The 22,003-nt window shown below is 35.3% G+C and overlaps 2 protein-coding genes and 1 long non-coding RNA gene across 3 annotated transcripts in view; 2 read left to right on the plus strand and 1 right to left on the minus strand.

Moving 5' to 3' along the window:
• Positions 1-22,003, minus strand: part of LOC101746817 (calcium uniporter protein, mitochondrial) — a 154,244-nt gene that overhangs the window by 45,612 nt on the left and 86,629 nt on the right. The window lies entirely within an intron of this gene.
• LOC110386198 (uncharacterized) overlaps positions 1-22,003 on the plus strand; it is a 107,220-nt gene that overhangs the window by 8,288 nt on the left and 76,929 nt on the right. The gene's annotated exons all lie outside the window — the stretch shown is intronic.
• Positions 1,707-15,104, plus strand: LOC134201023 (uncharacterized). Its single transcript, XR_009976181.1, has 2 exons — positions 1,707-1,983; positions 14,883-15,104. It is a non-coding gene; the product is annotated as an uncharacterized LOC134201023 (long non-coding RNA).

Here is a 22,003-nt window from a genome sequence, read left to right on the forward strand (position 1 = left end):
TAATGTAACATCTTGCCGTTAATAGAAATAGAAAACGTAATAAACTACTGTACTGTTTGTGTACTTCCCTTTTTTAACTAGCCTTTTTTTGTTAATTTGGTCTTATCCCTTCTTATTATAAAACCTTTGTCAGTCTCCTTACAACAGGCTTATTGCCTATCATCATTCTCCTGCCCTCTTCCCAGTCACCTGGGGTCGGCGCAACATGTTTTCTCCTTCCATACTCCTCAATCATATACCATTACTTCGCTCACTCCTCTCTTTCACATATCGTCTTTCACGCAATCCATCCATTTTTTCTTAGGTCTTTCTCTTCCTCTAAATCATCCCTTCATCAGACCATAAATATAAAGCGGCAATCATTAAACAAGAAGTAATCCTTTAACGAACAAAACACAATTAAGTTCACACTCGGACAGAGTACGCGTACCAGTACGCTAAGAATTTGTCTTGAATAGCCACGCGGTTGTAAATTAGTCTTGATGAAGTTTAATTAATGGCCTTAGCTACTCGAGCGCGGTTTATTGAAGTGACATCATAAATGCGATAAAGCATCTTTAGGTTTAGTTTAGCGTTTGCGATGTGTTACTCTGAAATAATTGTAGGTAAGATGCAAATATGTTAGGCAACATTTCTTTCCTAGCTTCTAGTAACAATGCGGCCCAAGAGTTGGGTGGCCTGTGCGGTTGGCAATAGCTGGCGTTAGAGCTAATAACATACTATGGGGCCGAGAGTGGAGCAGATGAATCAATCAGGAATTCGATCGAGGGTCAATTCGCGGTGTCTTTTATGGGCGGTGAAGATCTATCGACATCTAAAATTTACAAATTAAATGTATAGGAGTATAACAATATAATAGTATGTAGTAATATGATGGTATAATATAATAATATAATATAATACCTTCAAAAAAGGCAATAATTTATAAAGTAATGTATTCACCAGTTGCATACATTTACTATAACAATAAAGCCAACATTCTATAAAAGAACATTTAATTAAGTACTAAAATCAACTCAAAACAATGAATTGTAACAATAACATTTTGCGACGCCCCCTCTGTATCGAAATCTAAGCTAAGAAAGATAAAATATTTATACAAAGTTTCCTTTTAGATTTCATGTTTGAAATTAATTTTAATTCAAAAAGTTATTCGTTAAACATGGATGCCAATCGGGAGGGTTTCCTACGTTTGATTGTATTTGGATACTTATTATACTTATTAATTTAATTTACTGTTAAAAGAGCTTATTGCCCATCTGGTGTTAATAATTAACGGAACCCTTAGATGTTACAGTGATTGCTGCCATACTTCTCGAAAGACGTGCTCGATGCGTTTTTGGGCGCTGTTCCCTCGCAAGCCCATGTAACAATATTAATAGCGTCATTATTAAGTCCATCAATATTTAGTTATTTGACACTGAACAACCTACCAGATTAAAAAGTTTCTAACTTGAGCAATTCTGCGGAGTTTGCGTATTCTTGACTTTGGATAACGTTTTTTTTTTTACTCGAACAAGGAAGTTTCATTAACATCCGTATTATCGTAAAAATGAATGGTAAACGAAATGTTTTATTTAACTTGTTCATAAAGTTATTTTAATGTGCTCTCCCGAGACTATATCTATTTATTTTTTCATGTACTTCCCGTACGTTTTGAGTCGAGGTTTTTTCATTAGAATAGCCGACTTCTTTACCTTATATTCAACAGTGTATAGAAATTTTAATCCACTATTATTTTGCAAAACCTTAAGTAAACCTCAAGACTCAATACTTTGTTTTCAAGAAATTCTAATGACGACGACGACAGTATAAATGTCATAGATCAAAAACTCAGCTTTTGATGTTTAAAGTATAAAACATGCAGAACAATAAGATCCAGAATTGCGTCCGGAGATACAGAGCTTCGCAACACAAAGCTATTTGCCTCGCTGATTGCTTCATTTCCTTCTCTCCATAGCTTGTGAAGATCATTCGATAGAGGTAATTATAATGTCGCCTCTACAAACCTTCTACGTTTATTGCACAAATTTGAAAATTCCAAATACGGCTTCAGAAATAAGGTATTGTCTTCTGTCAAGAAAATATGTAACTTTATTTACTATTCTAAAATTTTTCGGTCACATCCACGTTATAATTGCGTACAATTGATGCTTTACAGTTATCATACTTTATACGATCTAATCAAAACAAGGGTTTAACAATTGACGAAGATCTACAAACACCTACATCATCTATTGACTAATCAAATTTAGTATCACGCTGCGTTAAGAGGGCATTCACTCCGATCGAAGGGATGTTATCCACATGAAGTTTTTCATACGATAGACAAACAAGCTTGTAGATTATACTCTATTACCACGTTAAAAGAGATTGCGTTATATTCTCTGAATAAATTCCGTACAAAGCCTTTCATAGGATCCACTATGTATAATATATATTAACTATGCCGATAATTACAGAAGGATGAACACCGTTAAATTCAATTACTGTTTCAAATTTAGATGATACCTATAGATATTGTATTTGTTTATTAACTTTCGCACAGTTAACAACGTTAACTGATATCAGTATATCAATGTTAGTTAATCGATTAATGATTCGAAGTTATATAAGTGAATCAGTCTGTACTTAGATACTTAAAAAATTATTGTAAACACGATTTCGTGTAAGTGTTCGTGCAGCAGATTAGTAAGTAGCTGATATTCAAATAGCAGAGGATGCATATACTGCAAGCAAGATAAAGACCATCACCCAACTTGGTATTTTTTTTTGTTGCTTAGATGGGCGGACGAGCTCACAGCCCACCTGGTGTTAAGTGGTTACTGGAGCCCATAGACATCCACAACGTAAATGCGCCACCCACCTTGAGATATAAGTTCTAAGGTCTCAGTATAGTTACAACGGCTGCCCCAACCTTCAAACCGAAACGCATTACTGCTTCACGGCAGAAATAGGCAGGGCGGTGGTACCCACCCGCGCGGACTCACAAGAGGTCCTACCGCCAGTAATTACGCAAATTATAATTTTGCGGGTTTGATTTTTATTACACGATGTTATTCCTTCACCGTGGAAGTCAATCGTGAACATTTGTTGAGTACGTATTTCATTAGAAAAATTGGTACCCGCCTGAGATTCGAACATCGGTGCACCGCTCAACACGAGTGCACCGGACGTCTTATCCGTTAGGCCACGACGACTTACTGAAATCGGTATGCATTGATGGATTCTTGTTATCTGATAAATAAATGAGTTAAATTGAATTGAAATTATTGCCACGCAACAGTAATAGTCAGAATGGCGGTACAAATCTACGCAAGACCTTGACGCTCTTAAATTTGTAAATTTTCTGATTTTATACTTTCATCACTCGTTAGAAGTACACTTATCCGACAATAAGTGGGGTCGAGTGACATCGAGTTCTCTTTTTCCACTCAGGTCTATCATACCTACATCATCTCTGCACTCACACTCTTCTTTCTCATATCTTCATTCACACAGTCCATCCAAGTCGTCTTAGTAGGTCCAGCCCCTTCGGACGGACTATTCTGAATCTGTCCTAAATAGAACCTAATACCGATAAAGGAAATTTAGTACATAACCCAAAGCTGTAAACATTAAATAACAGATCTCTAAGTCTACTCTAACGGCAGTACTGCGATAAAGCTACAGACTGAATTAACCAAATTTACTAACAAATAAAAGTACTTCATTCCATCTTCTCGGGCAATGAATAAAACGATTCAAACTCCATTTTCCGTGGCTACTCTACGTTCTTTTGTGTCGTTAAAAATGTTTCCCATTCATGTTTATTTCCTTTCCTTAACACTTGAAGGAAGAATGGAAATTTCCTGCTATACGATGAATTACCCTACTTAATAATAATATTATAAATAAATCATTTCCGATATACGTAACATATTTGTAGAAAAAATGTTTTAAGTGTAATATTTTCTTTTTCTTTTTCTCCACCTTATCCTACTAAGTGGGGTCGGCACAGCTAATTTTTCTCTTCTATTCTCTTCTATCAGCCGTCATCTCAACACTCCCTCCTCTTTCTCTCATATCGTCATTCACACACTCTATCCATGTCTTCTTCGGTCGACCCCCTCTACAGCTCGTGATCGAACGTCTAAAACTTAAAGATGAGTGAGTGACACCGACCTGAACAACAAAAATATTTCCACAACATCTCCACAAATAAGGCCAACATGATTTTCGCTCATGACGTATGTTGGTAACGATTCGAGGCTCGTTCCCCATGAACGTCTCAGGTAATGGACACTATTCCTCATTCCTCCTCGGGTCGACCCGAATATAGTCCATAAGGTGCATCGAGGAACATTTATAAGCAGCCATAATCCCATAGTCCGAACCGTTTGCTACTAATGGAGGTATTATTTTCTTTGGGGGTCAGAGAGAGTGCATATTATACCTAACTAAATTACATTTAAAGCACATGCAGTAAATTATATTAATATTTTGAGCGCATGTTCCTACGAGGCAAAATTATATGTAGATCTTTAAAAGTTGACGATACTCAATCTACCGTTGAGTTCGCGTTCAACGTTAACACCAAAACGATATTGGCCCATTTGCACCAAATTGGCATGTTAAAAAAAGGTCTTGTACTTATAAAAATAATTAACTCGTATTTTTATCGTTTCCAAGTTGATGAAAAATATACAAATGTAGTGAAAACGAAACGCTAATCAACAAACAAATAAATTAATTCGGAAATAGCATTCCGTATTTTTAAAATAGAATTAATTTGAATTTGATGTTTTTTTTTCTATCTAAGCTGATAGCCTTGAGAGGCTATTTCAGCGTAACCTTAACAAGTAGGTGAGCTCACGGGGCTCAAACCTGACGAATTTAATATTTATTGCCAGCATAAAGTACGTTTCAAATGGCCAGTATTTTAAAACGGCAACTTTATAGTGTTTTTTTTATAGCTTAGCTGGGTGGACGAGCTCACGGCCCACCTGGAGTTCAGTGGTTACCGGAGCCCATAGACATCTATAACGTAAATATCGCCAACCACCTCGAGATACGAGTCGTAAGGTCTCAGTTCAAACAGTACAACGACTGCCCCACCCTTCAAATTTCAAATTACTCGGTAGAGATTCACGACAGAAATAGGCAAAGTCGTGGTACCTGCCCGTGCGGACTCACAAGATGTCCTGCCAGTGAAAACCACCAGTGAAATTAGTGTTATTACATATTATAATGATAATGTTATTTCAATAACATATTGATAATAATTTTTCTCTGTTTAAAATTAAACACTAAGCTGAATATTAAATTAAATCATGGAAAAAAACGACATGAAAAAATATTTAAAACATCGCACAATTCGGGAATAGTTTCCATCCAACATAATCGAAAATTCGAACATGAAAGCTTCAGTTGAACACAATGCATGGGTGTGCGAAACCCCAAAATATCCAGTTAACTTGACGAATACGAAATCTGTCGTCATCCGACACAATCACTTGTGCGACATTTACGTTTCGAGTTGCGGCTTTGTGGTTTTGCGCTGCTGAATGCAAAAACCCAGTCAGTAGTCACTCTATGTTGAATCTTACGCCTGAGTGTTAAGGAACATATTTCGCTAGCGTTTATTAAGTATTAACAGTGTATAGGTTTTTCGGCGACTTCAGTTTATTCTACCGAACTATTTTGTTGTTATTTCCTTGTAGGCAGACGAGCATACAGCCCACCTGATGGTGAGTGGTTACCGTCGCCCACGGACTTCAGCAATGCCAGGGGCAGAGCCAAGCCGCTGCCTACCGCGACTAACAGACTCGTCTAAAAATGGCATTGTATTTGACCGAAAAAAGACATTAGAAGTTGTTTACAGTAACCACGCCTTAGTTAGCCATAATAATTTTGTCGGTTTATAAAGGCCGAAATAATTTTAGAAATTATAAATTGATATTGTACTATGAAAATACTAGGATCAAATACTAGATAAATATACGAATAAGTATAACGAAAATCGCTAAAACCTGCACAATCGGCAAAAACATAAACTCACAAATTACGTATCTAATTTAATATACATGATCCCTATTTAAAATCATGTACATAACAAAAGGAAATTTCGATTACGAAATATTAAAAAAGGAATTAAAAGTGTCTTTCTTGAAAATTGCGGAAGCCAAATTAGCAGAATTATTTACAAAGCCTTTCCGAGTGAGCTCCGTTTCCACGGCCTATTAATTGTATTAAATTTGAAATAAGCACGCTTGACGTTCTTAAATTACATTTTCATAAAAAATTCAAGTCTATTTTAGTTTATTTAGTATGTGAATTAATGGTGTATCACAATAAAAAAATATATACAATATTTTGAGTGCTTTTGTTTCATTAGATCTGGATTGAATTTGATTTTGGATAACTTGCCCGCAAATTTTTACGTGGAATAAAACAAACATAATTATTCTTTTGGGTTTGGATTTTAAAAAAAAAAACGTATTTCGTGTTTCACATTTTTGCATACAAAACAATATTACTTATTGTATTTGATTTGCATTCTTTGATAACGACAAAACCGCGGTTATACTCGTGACATTATCAATTCCTATAGTCTACAAGAAACCGTTCCATCAGATGGCTTCGAAGTTCATCTGTAATCGCATAAAGTAAAAAATCTATGTGCCCGCCGTTTTCGAACGTAAAATTCTCCGTAACACTATTACAGAAACCCTATAAAGCATTATCCGTTCTTAAGGTCCCTTATAGAAGGTCGATATCCTCGATATTTACATCAGCAAAACAAAAAAAAAATACAAAAGGATACTACTTACTCCCTTCACTTCCGCAATGCGACTCGATGTAAAGTTTTAATCTACGCAGCGTATCTCGGTCCGTTTCGGAACGTTTACCTCGCTCTGAGAAGCTGCGGCGAAAAAATATTCTAGAACAGTCTATTACACAGATGGCTTGAGTTTACGTAATGTGTTTAAGTGTTCAAAAAATAAAATATCTTTAATTTTTTTTTATTGCTTAGATGGGCGGACGTGCTCACAGCCCACCCGGTGTTAAGTAGCTACTGGAGCCCATGGACATCTACAACGTAAATGCGCCACCCACTTTGAGATATAAGTTCTGAGATCTCAGTATAGTTACAACGGCTGCCCCACCTTTCAAACCGAAACGCATTATTGCTTCACGGCAGAAATAGGCAGGGCGGTGGTAACTATCCGCGCAGACTCACAAGAGGTCCTACCACCACTAACTATAATTCTTTAATTTAGACGCCTCTGATCAATGTCCCAAAACAACTTTTCACATGTTTCACTAATGTTATTTTAATCCACTGCTAGAGCTTTGAACATTATACCCGAATCGATCCAAAACACAAACGAGTTATGGTTCGACCGGGCGTTAAAATAATCAACCAACGACTGTTTTATGTGATCATTTTCAAACACATAACCTGAAAGAAGGCGAAAGCGTTTCCATGGAGGCGGTGGTCCCGTGAAATTTCTACTTTCCCTTCCATTTAAAGGTACGCTAGCAAACTACCGTTTACCCTAATAATTTTGTTTTCGCCCGGGCCGTTCATAAATAACTGTGGGATTAGACACGTAAGCAGCGGCCGGCATTGCAACATTTCATGTCAAATTAAACTTTGCCTGTTGATAAGGGCATATCAGATCCTACTTGAAGCCGATAATTGTAAAGATAAATTGAAGGCAAAAAAAAATAAAAAAAAAACATCGCCAAAGTAGCAGTACACACAAGATATGGAACATATATTAAGCCTCGCACAGCTGCGCCCCGGAAGTTTGAGGCTTTATGTAAAAAAAAACAATAATCCCTGGGAGTCCTTTCGACATTAAATTTGCTGGGCCACATGTTAATCAGAATTGTATTTTTTAATTACTTCGGTAGTTCAAAGAGCTAATGGCTTACCTGGTGTTAAGCGGTTACTGGTGGCCATAGACTTTAATACCGCCACCCACCCATACATACAAGGTCTATATCTCAATTATGTAGTACATATTTATAACGGGTGTCCTTACGCGTAATCTTAGACATCGCAAATTGAATTCCACCACCCACCCTGAGAAATCACTGGAAACCTGAACTCTAATATGTAAACTATCTCGATTCTTCAACATAAACTATTGAATGCTTCGTAGAAAAATGGACAGAATGGTGACATCTACCCGTGTGGACGTCTTATCATCAGTGAAAGAAACAATCGCACGATTATACCTTAATACCATTTCGACATAAAGTAAAACATCATGGAAAGGTAAAACAACCATTAGCTTCAAAAGCAAAAGCACTTGAAAAACATTTTCTTTTCACGGCAGTAATAAGTCACTTTCCCCCTGGCGTATCAATCAAACCCCACAAGGCTCTTTTATTTATATTTGACAACCTGTTTGCACGTGATATGAAGCGAAGATTTACTTTATGTTGTACATTAGCGTTGTGAATCGACTTTCATACACAAGCATTTCGTTTTAGACAGCTAAATAAAATTAGAACCATAGCAGCGTTCAAGAAATCTGTTAAAGAACACTATTTATCCTTACCACATTAAATAAAAGTATGTAATAATATATATTTGTATAATGTATTATAACATAACGTAAGTATATGTGTGTATGTATATATATTGTTTTGTATCTTGTAATATTTATATATGTATTGTTTACTGTATGCACTAGGTTTGAGTTCATAATTCTTCTCTCCTTTTGCGGGCCGGGCCTACTGGAAGAGATTTCAACATGAAATAAGTAGTGCCCTTGTACTCTGTATCCTTATTGTCGTGTTTTTTCTAACAGCTGTGTGTACAAAATATATTAAATAAAATAAAACAAATAGAATTTTGCCAAAAAGCCAATTACATCTTTAGTATTTTGCCAAAAAGCCTAAATTAAAAACATTTTACGAACAATACGGTCATTGCACCAGTTCCAATTTAGTTGAGTTTATGGTGTCTAGTTTAAGTTGTCGGACAAAAAGTTGGCGAGAGCTTTTACGCAATGCAGTAAGCCCCGCCCCTGCCCAGGGTGCGTTATGATATCGGGAAGCTGCGTTGACCCAACTAGGCCAAACTCAACACGGACTTATAACATTAACAAACATTTTGCCCTTCATTAAAAACAGATTATTCTCTTCATCGGTCACTAAATAAATTACTACGAATAATAATTTCATATCCTATTAAATAATCATCAATACTTAGACCTTATCGTTCAAAATAGGTCCCAGTAACCACTAATTAAACAAACAGCTAAAAAAAACTAAATAATTCCAGTATATATCGTCTTTTCGCATTAAAAGTGTACAATTTCCAAAAATATTCGAAATTGAGTTAATTTGCGGAATTATTTGGTATCCACCAGTATTTTTCTCATAAATACTGTCAAAAGAGCATAGCTTAGTTTTTTTTTTGTTTAGTTTACCTGTTTTGAGTTCTATTATGTAACAAAATTAATACATAATTTTATCTTACTTTATAAGACAGATAATGTAACTGGTAAAAAAACAAAAAATAAATGTTGCAAAAATGATTAATATTAAAAATATCACATGTTAAGCCTTTAAAACACTCTCCTGTAAAATTAGTAAGCTTTGAGAATATACAGTTTTAATGCGAGAAGACGATATGTACGTATGTATACACATTAAAACGCCAACAATAGTTACAATTATTGTGATAGCACTGATTGGCCAAAAAGGAGGCGTGGGATGAATGCCAGCTGCGTTCAAAAAGCAATCGACTCTGAAACGACAATGAATAACAATACGGATAACGAACGATGTTAGCTTCTAAAATAAAATATTAATACGATTTTTACAATATATTATACGCACAAAACGAAAATTTTATTTTATTTATGACACTTAAATACGGGATTTTTCAGTCGGTATCTTGCATATTTATGATTAATTGCAACTGTTTACATATGACCCGCTGTCGTATATTTTAGATATAACCCTGCTGGCTGAACCTTTGCTCGCCCACCTGATGAAAAATGAAAGGCTTCTGGGCCACTAGAAATCCATAATTAAAAAAAAAAAATTATATCATCGAAGTGTTATGTTTATACATCTAAAATATTACAAATCACTACATACAAGATTGGATAAGATATATATTTTAATACTTTTAAAAGTTCCAAGCCTGCAAAGGAGATATGAAGGAGGAAACTTGTGAAAAGATTCCTTTACAAAAACACAAGTCAGACTCGTAGAGCTCAATAATCAGTAGAGTGCACTACGACACGTAGCACTGCCAGTTCGTAGCCACGTAGCATCGTAAATTACTTTTCAATGCAATTCGTTCTGCTTCTTTGGAAAAATTTTAGACTGGCATAAAATTTAGGTTGATATATCGTTTGGCAGATTAAGGTTAAATACTTTTTTATTACGATGTTTCAGTCTTTGCTTAGGACTGCTATTGACGTGAGCTCTGTTCAAATCGACTCAATATTTTTTTTAGTAAGTCGTAAAACATATTACGTATTGTTGATATAATATTATTTATATAGTTATCAAAATTTTAACTTTCTATAATCAATTAAAGAGAATAAAGCTCTCGTAAATTATTACGCAAAGTGGTGTAATAAGGCGACCGCGGTCTCTCGAAAAATTCAGCAACATTTTTAATTTTTGATTTCGGACAGAGAGGAATCCAATTGTTTTCAGGCCCCGAAGTTCCTATCGCAATTATATTCCAACAGTTTTTCGTAATACGATTACACGTTATTTGGCCTTTCGTTAAAGATCAAATTTTAATTTCACATGAAATACAAGGTCAGAAATAGCTTTTTACGAATTTGTAATTGCTTCACATCGAACGATAGGAGCAACAGGTTATTAAGAATGTATCTGTATACATTTCTGTACATCACGTAAGTAGAACAGACTAAAATATTTCCAATTTTATTTATTGCTCATTGTTATTTTTTCCCAAAAAATATAATATTTACTACTACAAAAAACTAATTTTATGTATTCTATTTATAATTTGTAATGGCTTCGGTGATCACCTATTACTAGGCAGGTCATGAGTTCGTGCAACTATCTATGTATCAATGAAAATAAATCACAGCCAGGTAATTTTTCGCAGTCCTTCAACGCTATCAATTTCCCACTCAAACCAATGGAATTAATCAAATGTATTTTAACACGTTTGAAAGCGACTCTCGGGAAGCTATGGGAGAATATTTCAAACTAATACATACGTTTGGGTCGCCAATAATTCAATTGAATCGAATGGGGCAGTAACAATATCTAAATTGAATGTAGTAATGAACAAATTCGTAGTTCGCTTTTGTCTCGAAATTTCTTTGTGACTTCTAACGCTATTAATTTAATTATTCAAAATAGTACATAAATCATTAAGACTTATATACTATAGTATTTCAGTATCGTATTTAAGACTAGTTGACCCGGCAAACTTCGTAGTAGCTCAATCGAGAAATAAAAGACCTAAACTTTTGTATAAAATAAACTTAAAACAAACAAATGGAATCCGTCCGACGGGGGACGATTCAAAGGGAAAACAAAATTGTTATTTTTATTTAATTCTGATCATTCTCATATTTATCTACCTTTCAAACCTTCTCTGGACTTCCACAAATAATTCAAGACCAAAATTAGCCAAATCGGTCGAGCCGTTCTCGAGTTTTAGCGAGACTAACGAACGGCAATTCATTTTTATATATAACTAGTCAGGTCATAAGTATTGTCACACAGTAAAAACTTTTCTTTTAGAATGCTGGCCACAAAAAAGTTTATTGAATTCGAATTTTGAATTGTTCATGAAAATAAAAATGTATACTTTTAGAATTTTACTCATTTTTAAATATGGAGTGGACGCTTAAAGAAGACCGTGTTGCAGTTATTGCGTTGCATCGTTGCGGTTACGCGCCAATTCAATTTTTTAACATACTGAAAAATTTGAATATAAACAAAAGATTCGTTTATCGTACCATCAAACGATACAATGAAGACTCTAGTGTATATGACAGGTCAAGAAGTGGTCGCCCTCGGTCTGTTAGGACTCCAGCAGTGATAAAAGCTGTGAAGGCGCGAATTCAAAGAAATCCCAAACGTAAGCAGAAACTGTTGGCCCTTCAGATGGGGTTAAGCAGAACCACGGTGAAAAGGGTGTTAAATGAAGACTTAGGGCTTCGGGCATATCGAAGAAAAACAGGACATCGTTTGAATGCTCGTCTAATGGACATGAGACTGAAGAGATGCCGCGCTTTGTTGAAGCGGTACGCGGGAAAAAAATATCGGGAAATTCTTTTTTCGGATGAAAAAATTTTTACCGTAGAAGAGAGCTACAACAAACAAAATGATAAGGTGTACGCACACAGTAGTAAAGAAGCGAGCAACCGTATTCCGCGTGTCCAACGAGGTCATTTTCCATCCTCGCTCATGGTATGGTTGGGAGTTTCTTATTGGGGCTTAACAGAGGTACATTTTTGTGAGAAAGGTGTAAAAACGAATGCAGTTGTGTATCAAAATACAGTCCTGACGAACCTTGTGGAACCTGTTTCTCATACCATGTTCAATAACAGGCACTGGGTATTCCAACAAGATTCGGCGCCAGCTCATAGAGCGAAGAGCACACAAGACTGGCTGACGGCGCGTGAAATCGACTTCATCCGGCACGAAGACTGGCCCTCCTCCAGTCCAGATTTGAATCCGTTAGATTACAAGATATGGCAACAGTTGGAGGAAAAGGCGTGCTCAAAGCCTCATCCCAATTTGGAGTCACTCAAGACATCCTTGATTACGGCAGCCGCCGATATTGACATGGACCTCGTTCGTGCTGCGATAACGACTGGCCGCGCAGATTGAAGGCCTATATTCAAAATCACGGAGGTCATTTTGAATAAACTTTAGTGTCATAAGAATCTATGTTTTGTTAAGTTCATTTTGGTATATGAATGGTTACATAATGAATAAACTTGTTTCAATTATTTTACATTAAACATGTGACAGAATTTATGACCTGACTAGGTATATACTTATAGATATTGAGCTCACGTCCAGCTGTCTTTTGGCTGACAAGGTCTGTCTACTCGCCTGATACTGATAATGTATGTACGTTAGCCTCCTTTGAACAGCGGTCTCGGAGCAACAAGTTTCGTTTCCTACTTCTGTATAATTACAGAATAATAGCAACGGTAATGGATTACACAATATGAGTACATAACAAAGTTAGGCGGCGTCGTCGTGTAAATGTCACGTCAAGTGTAGCCGTTCTTTAATGGGTTACATTCGAAATTTAAAAACTTAAAAATTCATGGAAAAAAAAAACAAAAGTACATAAGTCTATCTAGTTGAAAAAGAAAATAAACATTGTAACTTCATACAAAATGTTTTATTTTCATAATTAATACACAAAAATACTGAATATATTTTACGTGATATTATTTATTGAGCGGGCGTGAAATAGTATTATAATAGGCAATCACGCAAGTATCGCTAATGGAAGATCGCGTGTTTCCACACCGAGCACACGCTTAATTTACGTGCAGGGCTTTCGTCTTAGTTTACAGTTTAAAAAGCAAAGTACCCATTTGTAATAATGGACTAATGAGAAACTATACTAAAAGCAGACAAAATTTACGACAAAAAAACATTAAGGTTTTTAATTCGCTTTTATTAGCTTCAGACGTATGTATTTATGTAACGGAATCTTTGAACATGATTTTGACCCCCTTCAAAACGTCGGATTAACTCTAAATTTGGTATACTTATTAATGACCGACGACAATTCAGTATTAAAAAAAATATATTGAAAAAATTGAAATTCAACTAAAAAATGAAAAATAAATAATAGTTTAAAAAAACTAACAAAATACGCTTTTTTTAAACTACTTATGAATTTATTTTTTGATAGCAGCGTCGATGAAATGTTTTTAACTTATAATTAATTTGAAATACGAAGCTACCTCCGTTTATACCGAATCATTTATATCGAATTACCCGACAAAGATGACAACGCGTAACGGGAGATCACTACTGAACCTTATTACGTGTTGAGGGAAAGAACAAGCCAACTTAATCCTGAGAAATTGACTTTTGACATTTTGTAAAGTCACGAAATAAATTTTTACTAAAATTCTTACTACTTGAACTTGGGGGTCATCTCTGATACTCGATTTCAATTTTACGAATAAAAACGTGTTCTAATGTAAGGTTTTGCCAATACACAAACATAGCATTCATTCAATGAATCCACTACCTTCCCCACTCAATTTTTTCTCATAAATTCCATATTTCCGTCTACATTTCGATAAATTCTAGTTTTTTTTTATTGCTTAGATGGGTGGACCAGCTCACAGCCCACCTGGTGTTAAGTGATTACTGGAGCCTATAGACATCTACAACGTAAATGCGCCACCCACCTTGAGATATAAGTTCTAAGGTCTCAGTATAGTTACAACAGCAGCCCCACGCTTCAAACCGAAACGTGTTGCTACTTCACGGCAGAAATAGGCAGGATGGTGGTACCTACCCGTGCGGACTCACTAGAGGCCCCGCCACCAGTTCTGATATGTAACATGGGAGTGATATATAGGGCACACATATGGCTACTCGTGTTCTAATATACAGAAGTAACGTAACTAAGTACAATAAAAGAATTATATATTTACTACAATTTTTTTTTAAATTTATATCGACTCTCCAAATACAATTATAAGTGAAATGTACACATTCTGTACCGCAAATTACGTATAATTTAAAACACATATTCTAATGTACCTTGCGTGACTAGTAAACAAATATGAAATTCGACTAGCATTAATGCAGTATAAACTCATTTTTGCTTTTAGCATATGCTTGAAAAGGTTTATCTTGGCTGTTAAAAACTCTTATTTGTATTCAAGGAGTTTCCTGCCTGAAGAGTTCCCGACATTTCACGTTGGTTAAAGAGTTTTCGCTCTAGAAAAGTTTGTGCAATTCACAATCGATTTCAGATGCACTGAGCAAACCAGTCATGGCTTGAATATATATATTTTTTTACGTTAATATTTAAACTTATTATGTAATATATACTTGATATTGGACTTTCCAAATACGAAAAATAAAATACATGAATGGAAAAAGCGGTTTTGAGCAATGAATGTTATTTAACTCAGATATTTATTTATGGATCCACAGCATATCAAATAATTACGCATATGTATTGCATTTATACAAAAAATTTACCTAAAATAAAACCAAAAAAGATGCGTGATTTCGTGGGACACCGGATAGGAACGAAGTACCTTATTATAAAAATATTAATTTTAAGTTCTATTCGAGGTATAAAGACAATGAAACTGGAGGTTTCGCAACAACCCACGGTCATTCGGTAACGTGCGAACTTATTGTGGTATACTTCATTCACGGTTGTTTGCAAAAGAGTTAGTGTATTGCGCAAACGAACGCTCTGAGATCGTGGTCAATGAATGATAAAAAAAGATGTTATTTTTTGTACGTTATTACAAAGTTAAGTCGTACACTGTGTGCATTACTATTAAAAATCTTACGTTACGGACGTTTTTTCCGGTCAGGGTACCCCTCCGCATCGTCCCATAAGGAACTTCGTTCCAATAAGAATATAACCAATGTAGGTAGTCGAAGCTATTTAAAATTGTATTATTAAATATAACTCAAACGATTAGTCAGATCATGTTAAAATTGATCAAATGAAGAAGAAATTTTTTTTTTTGTGAAACCGTTAGTAATATCAGAACAGTAAGGTGGTGCAGCACTTAAAGGCTTAGGAAACTGCGAGATTAAATTAAGCAGTGTCATTAATATATAGTTACTTATTACAAATACACGTGCCTTATTTGTAAATACATAATAATTATTAAATACTGAACTCAGAATCAGCCTCCTGTCTTTACGTATTATATTACACATAATCGACTGAACCTTACAGGACGATTATCTCGACGGCGTCTACTGCTACTTCACAATCCATCTTTCAGACTTAGATAATATCCAGAGCTTATTCGCAAACTTATCCCTCCCTCTAATACCTACTGATTAATAGTCGGGCAGGATGTTATCATGTTAATGTGGAGCGAAGTAAGGTGTGAGACCGTACGTAATACTAATAGGCCTAGTTAGTAGCTAAAAACTAAGAAAACATACTGAAATAACAAACTGAACCAAGAATTAATTTCATCTTTTTTTATCCCATTGCTAATAAATGAGAATATTGGATCAAAGTTATAAAATTATCATAAAATCACTAGTCCTCGATGCGCATGCAAATTTTCAAATTAATCAGACGTCTTGAAGTCAGTGATAATGACCTTTAAAGGTACACAAAAACATACATACCAAACTAATGAAAGCGTGTTGAACCTAAATCGGAAACTGCAATCGTCCATTTATACTTTTAAATGTAAATTGCAGCATGGAGACATCTTAGGCCAACCTTATCGGTGAGATAAGAGCAAAAAGAATTACACATCCCAATATTTTGAGATTTTATGAGATAATAGAACAACGATATTAAGCATATCGTGTAGATTTAAAAAACAATCGTAATATTTCACGAAATGAAACTTTAAGAATGCAGCGTGACGGATAAGTAGCTGAAAACAAATATCCATCAGTGGAAATCGAGCGATCCATTGTTCCGTGACCAGCGGCTTTGGCAAACGAACGTATTTGATCATTTATTATACTTACAGTTTTTTTTTTTTATTTGTATCGAGTGGTGAAAGAATATTTGGTTTCAGCGACATTTTTACAAATGTACAAGAGAGCCACTTACAGTTTAAATTTGGTTCATGAAATCAGCGTCGGAACGGCATTTCGATCAGACTATGCGTCATGATAACCGCCTTATCGTTGCCGCCGTTGACTACTCCCCGAATCCTGATCATGCAGAAGCCAGGCACCGTCGACGCCCTAGACACGTCCTTACGGATCCATCAGATCCAATAACCTTTGCATTAGACGCCTTCAGCTCTAACACTAGGTGCAGGCTTGCGACTCTGGTAACCGTACTCGTCGAACTCGACAAAGAGTTCGACGTGCAACCTAACCCATGCATTAGCTCGCGGAGTTTCTCGCCGGATCTTCTCAGCGGGTCGCGATTCCGATCCGGTAGTAGATTCATTCGCGAAGCAACTGCTCTTAAGTTTTTAGATCTCCTTCGGAGGCGCTCGGGCCGTTGTTAGCAAATCCCACCCCTTCTGGCTAAGCCTTTGCTCGCCCACCTGTCCTACTGAAACTGGAAAGGCCTCAGGGCCACCAGTAATCATTCAATCATAAAAAAAATATAAGTTAAAATTAAAAAAAAAATCGTAAAAAAAATCTTCAGCTATTTCAATGGGGTAATATTGTATGTAGTTCAATTTAAAACAGAATTGTTGATACTAATACCAAATAAAACGGACTTTTAATTACAGAGGTAAATGTCGCTTATTAAGCGAAATGTCACTTAAACCAAACAGCCTTTCACCCCTCAATATCTAGTTTTTTTTCTTTCTCCTATATTACCGCTGTACGCAAGCTGTTTGACGGACCTGATTTATAAGTAGTCGCCCGTCAGCAACGCTAGAAACGTAGACAAGACAACGCCCACCTCACACCTAGTTTATTATTTATATATTGCCTAGTGGTGTGGACGAGCTCACAGCCCACCTGGTGTTAAGTGGTTACTGGAGCCCATAGACAACTACAACGTAAATGCGCCACCCACCTTGAGATATAAGTTCTAAGGTATCAGTATAGTTACAACGGCTGCCCTTGAAACCGAAACGCATTACTGCTTCACGGCAGAAATAAGCAGGGTGTTAGTAGCTACCCGTGCGGACTCACAAGAGGTCCTACCACCAGTAGTTACGCAAATTATAATTTTGCAGGTTTGATTTTTATTACACGATGTTATTCCTTCACCGTGGAAGTCAATCGTGAACATTTGTCAAGTACATATTCCATTAGAAAAATTGGTACCCGCCTGCGGGATTCGAACACCGTTGCATCGTTAGATACGAATGCACCGGACATCTTATCCTTTAGGCCACGACGACTTATCGACCTAGTTAGCTTCTCCATCTTGCTTCGAAACGTCATTGCTGAATATTGACCGTGAAATCCGTTGGCGCGTTCATTGACGACTTACTTAAGCTATATTATATAGACGGTTATCGTAGCCCATGGACGCACAAAGATATCTCACTCTCTATTGCATTAGAAAGCTCAATTGCATTACGCAGGCGATCAATGTTCATGGTCTCCTCCCCTCAATCTTACTTATAGCATTTTTAATTAAACTCCTCCACAAGACAAAGCTTCATGACTATTTAAATACTAGACTTAAAACCCTTGTTAAGTTCACGCATTTAATCACCCACATTTTTTTCTCAATTTCATTTTACTTTGATGCACTTAGTTTCGCAAGTTTAAGGTAATGATCAAACCCGGTCACGTTTTGCTGTTACTTTTATTATTATTATACAAGAACGTGACGAGGACATGGCCACCTGATGCTAAGTAGTCACGCGACGCCCATGAACAACAGTAATGGTAGCTAGACTGCTGTATCATTGAGGTCTCACCTCCAAAACTGATTAATCGATAACTGTGTGAAAATATGATTTTCATAGATAGATTTTCAATATAAATGTGAGTCGACTATTATCAAAGGCGGCAATGTGACTTTTGGACAATTATTGGTAAATCACAAAAACGAATTTTTTGTATTCCATTGGCAGTCACAAAACTCTTCTGAACGACATCTTAGATAAATAACAGGTTAAGTATTAACCTTTATTTAATGCAGGTTTTGAACCGTATTCTTTGAAGGAGACGATTATATTCAAATCAATCTGTATTGACATATCAATAACATTTTTTTGTCCAAATGCACAGATTGCCACCTTTGATAATAGACGACTCATGTATGAAAATATGATTTTCATAGATAGATTTTCAAGATAACTGTACGAAAATATGATTTTCATAGATAGATTTTCAAGATAACTGTACGAAAATATGATTTTCATAGATAGATTTTCAAGATAACTGTACGAAAATATGATTTTCATAGATAAATTTTCAAGATAACTGTATGAAAATATGATTTTGATACAATTTCTTGGAACTACTATTTCTTCGAACTGCTCGCGTGCCACCTATCGTAACTTGGTGGTAGTACTGATAGAAATCTTCATTGAACGGCTAACAACCACTTTACCAAGAATCATTGCATTCGGAATGTCAGTTTAGTAACGCATATAGGACAAACTCACATACCCACATTCATTTTCATTTATATTTATAGTATAGCATGCTAATACCCTATTCTGTGTTGATTTAATTTATATTTTTCATTATGAAAAACTGAGTAAATACTAAGTAAGCAACATTATTATTTTACTTTACTTTGAAACCGCATGTTACTTTTTATTGGCTCCGTTTATGTATCTATGAAAAAAATATACGTTTAAGTGATATTAGTACGTAAATGGTACGTACACCTACCTGCAATCAATAACTAGACGAGCGTTGAAACGTTTTTTTTATCTGGTTATTATTGGTGGTAGGGCGTCGTGTGAGTTTGCACGTATATGTACTACCACCCTGCCTAATTCTACCGTAATGCGTTTCGGTTTGAAGGGTGGGGCAGCCATTGTACTGAGACCTCAGAACTCATATCTCAAGGTAGGTAACCATTTAATATCAGGAGGGTCGTGAGCTCGTCCCCCCACCTAAGCAATAAATAACAAAAAATAGGAAACAAATATACATATTTAAATATAAAAATTAAAATTTAATCTAATTAACACCTACATTCTCCGATCGCATGAAAATCTCACAACTAGCCTGAGGGCTTTAATTACAGCAATTCAAACGTTTTAATCGACATCAAGATAAAGAATTCGGTTCCCGGAAGATTACAAACTCAACTCACGTTAAGACACACCTGTTAATTTTCAACACGCAATGCTGCCGTGCAAATCGGTTGACCCGTTGCTCTAAGTATTACGTCAGGAGTTTAATATTGTTTTCTTTTTTTTAAATTCTAACACGAACTTCGTTTAGAATTGAAATTTGTAGGAAATTGATACTTTAAAAAACATTATAGTTTTACATTTAATTGAAAGTTTTTAGATTCCAAATCTTTTACACAAATTATACTGGGTTAATATAGGTACCTCGGATGAAACTATTTTTTTATTTAATACAAGTAAAATATGTACACAAAAGACAACGAACCTCGTTAGAGTGTAATTAATGTTCGTTCATAATCATTTTATCGCCCACGCGCTCAATCAGCACGCAATACGATATTGAACTTCATTCATAAGTCAATATCGGGTCAACGACCTCGGATTTTACTTATCGAAAAGTGAACTCTATTGAACTATAGAAAAAGTTTTAATTGCAATAAAGGCATCTACATGTATGTCCGGCTGTACGACTGTCACTGCTACTTGAAGCGTGAAAAAGTAATACAGTCATTTTCAATTTTAAGAACATCCTGTGAGATTAAATTAAGTCGGGGAACTTTTTTTTTTGTTAAACTATAATTATTAGATTTGTTTAGATAAACCTATATATTATTATATACCGTTAATTAAGTACAAAACAGAAGCCCGGCGAGTGAATCTAGATTCTAGCTATTCCCTACGGATTGATTTTTTTTCTTTGCCTCCTGCACGAAACTACGGGTCGTGCTTATTTCTATGTTATTCATATTTTCATACACTTAAGGTGTATGCTAAAATGGTAATAATAACCGACACAATACATACAATTAAAATTTACCCTATGATAATTGAATACAAGGCATAATAAATGTGAAATATATTACATGAACCATATCGTTTCTCGTACTTGAAGTTGAAAAACTCATCTAGTTTTATCGCAACTCGCCCATGTCATTATCCATGTCAATATACCGTTCGCAAACAGCTACGAGCGTAAAGTACAAAATGATATTTGACAGAATACATCGACAATTTGGCGCCAAACTTAAATCTGGCCATAGCGCATCGTTCATAAATGGAAAACATATGTACTAAGTTTGTGAAAATAAAGAACTGGAGGTCGCAAAATTATGTAATAAAATTCAATTAAAACTTTTTGGAACGAAGTTCCTTACGGCAGGCTTGGAGGGGATAGGGATTTTGCTGCGCGACCGAACTGAAAAAAATGTGATAGTAAAACCGTAAGAAAAAATCCGTGGAAAAAAGTGCGTGGAATAAAACCGTTAAATGAGACGTGCGCAGGCGCGACAGTCGTATACAAAAGCGAGTAGTGTATAATACCTTTCTCTTTCTCCCTCTTTCTTTTCGTTCTCTCGTCCCTTCTCTCTTTATTTTGTAATTATTTCTATTTCTATGTAATTTTATGTTGTCAAACAAAAATAAAGAGACATATTTTGTTATTTTAATTTATAATTTGAATTACAAATTTATTTTTATTTTACGTAATTTATTATTTCGTAAAATACTGAATTTCCTAAATACTTTCCTGTACTTAACTAAAAACTAATCAGCAAAATTTAAGAGAAAAATCAAGAAAACCAACATAAAATTGAGCACGATTTTTTTTTGCAAATTGTGTCGATTCTACATTAGCCGAAGGAACTTCGTTCCTACCTGGTGTCCCACGACACCACATTTATATATATTTTTAAGAGATTTTATGACCTGGTAACTAAGTCAAGTCTTATTTTAATTTTAATGAAAACTTTTTTTATGAAATACGATATTATAAAAAGAAGTTGATTAATATTGATTGAAAGAAATGAGATGAGGTGAAATGGTATGAAATATATCTCATATAATCTTAGTAAAATGGTGGTCATTTACGGAGACTTTGTCAGTGCACTTTTTGTAGGATACCAAGAAATTACGTTCAGCGGCTTTGTTTCATTTTCCCACATTTGTGCACTTTCACGGATACTAAATAGTTAACAAACCACCGTTATTACACATTTAAACCTGAAGAAACACTAAATAGACAAAATAAAACAAATCGCACAACTTCA

Source organism: Bombyx mori, chromosome 22 (assembly GCF_030269925.1).
Source record: "Bombyx mori chromosome 22, ASM3026992v2".
NCBI lineage: Eukaryota > Metazoa > Arthropoda > Insecta > Lepidoptera > Bombycidae > Bombyx > Bombyx mori.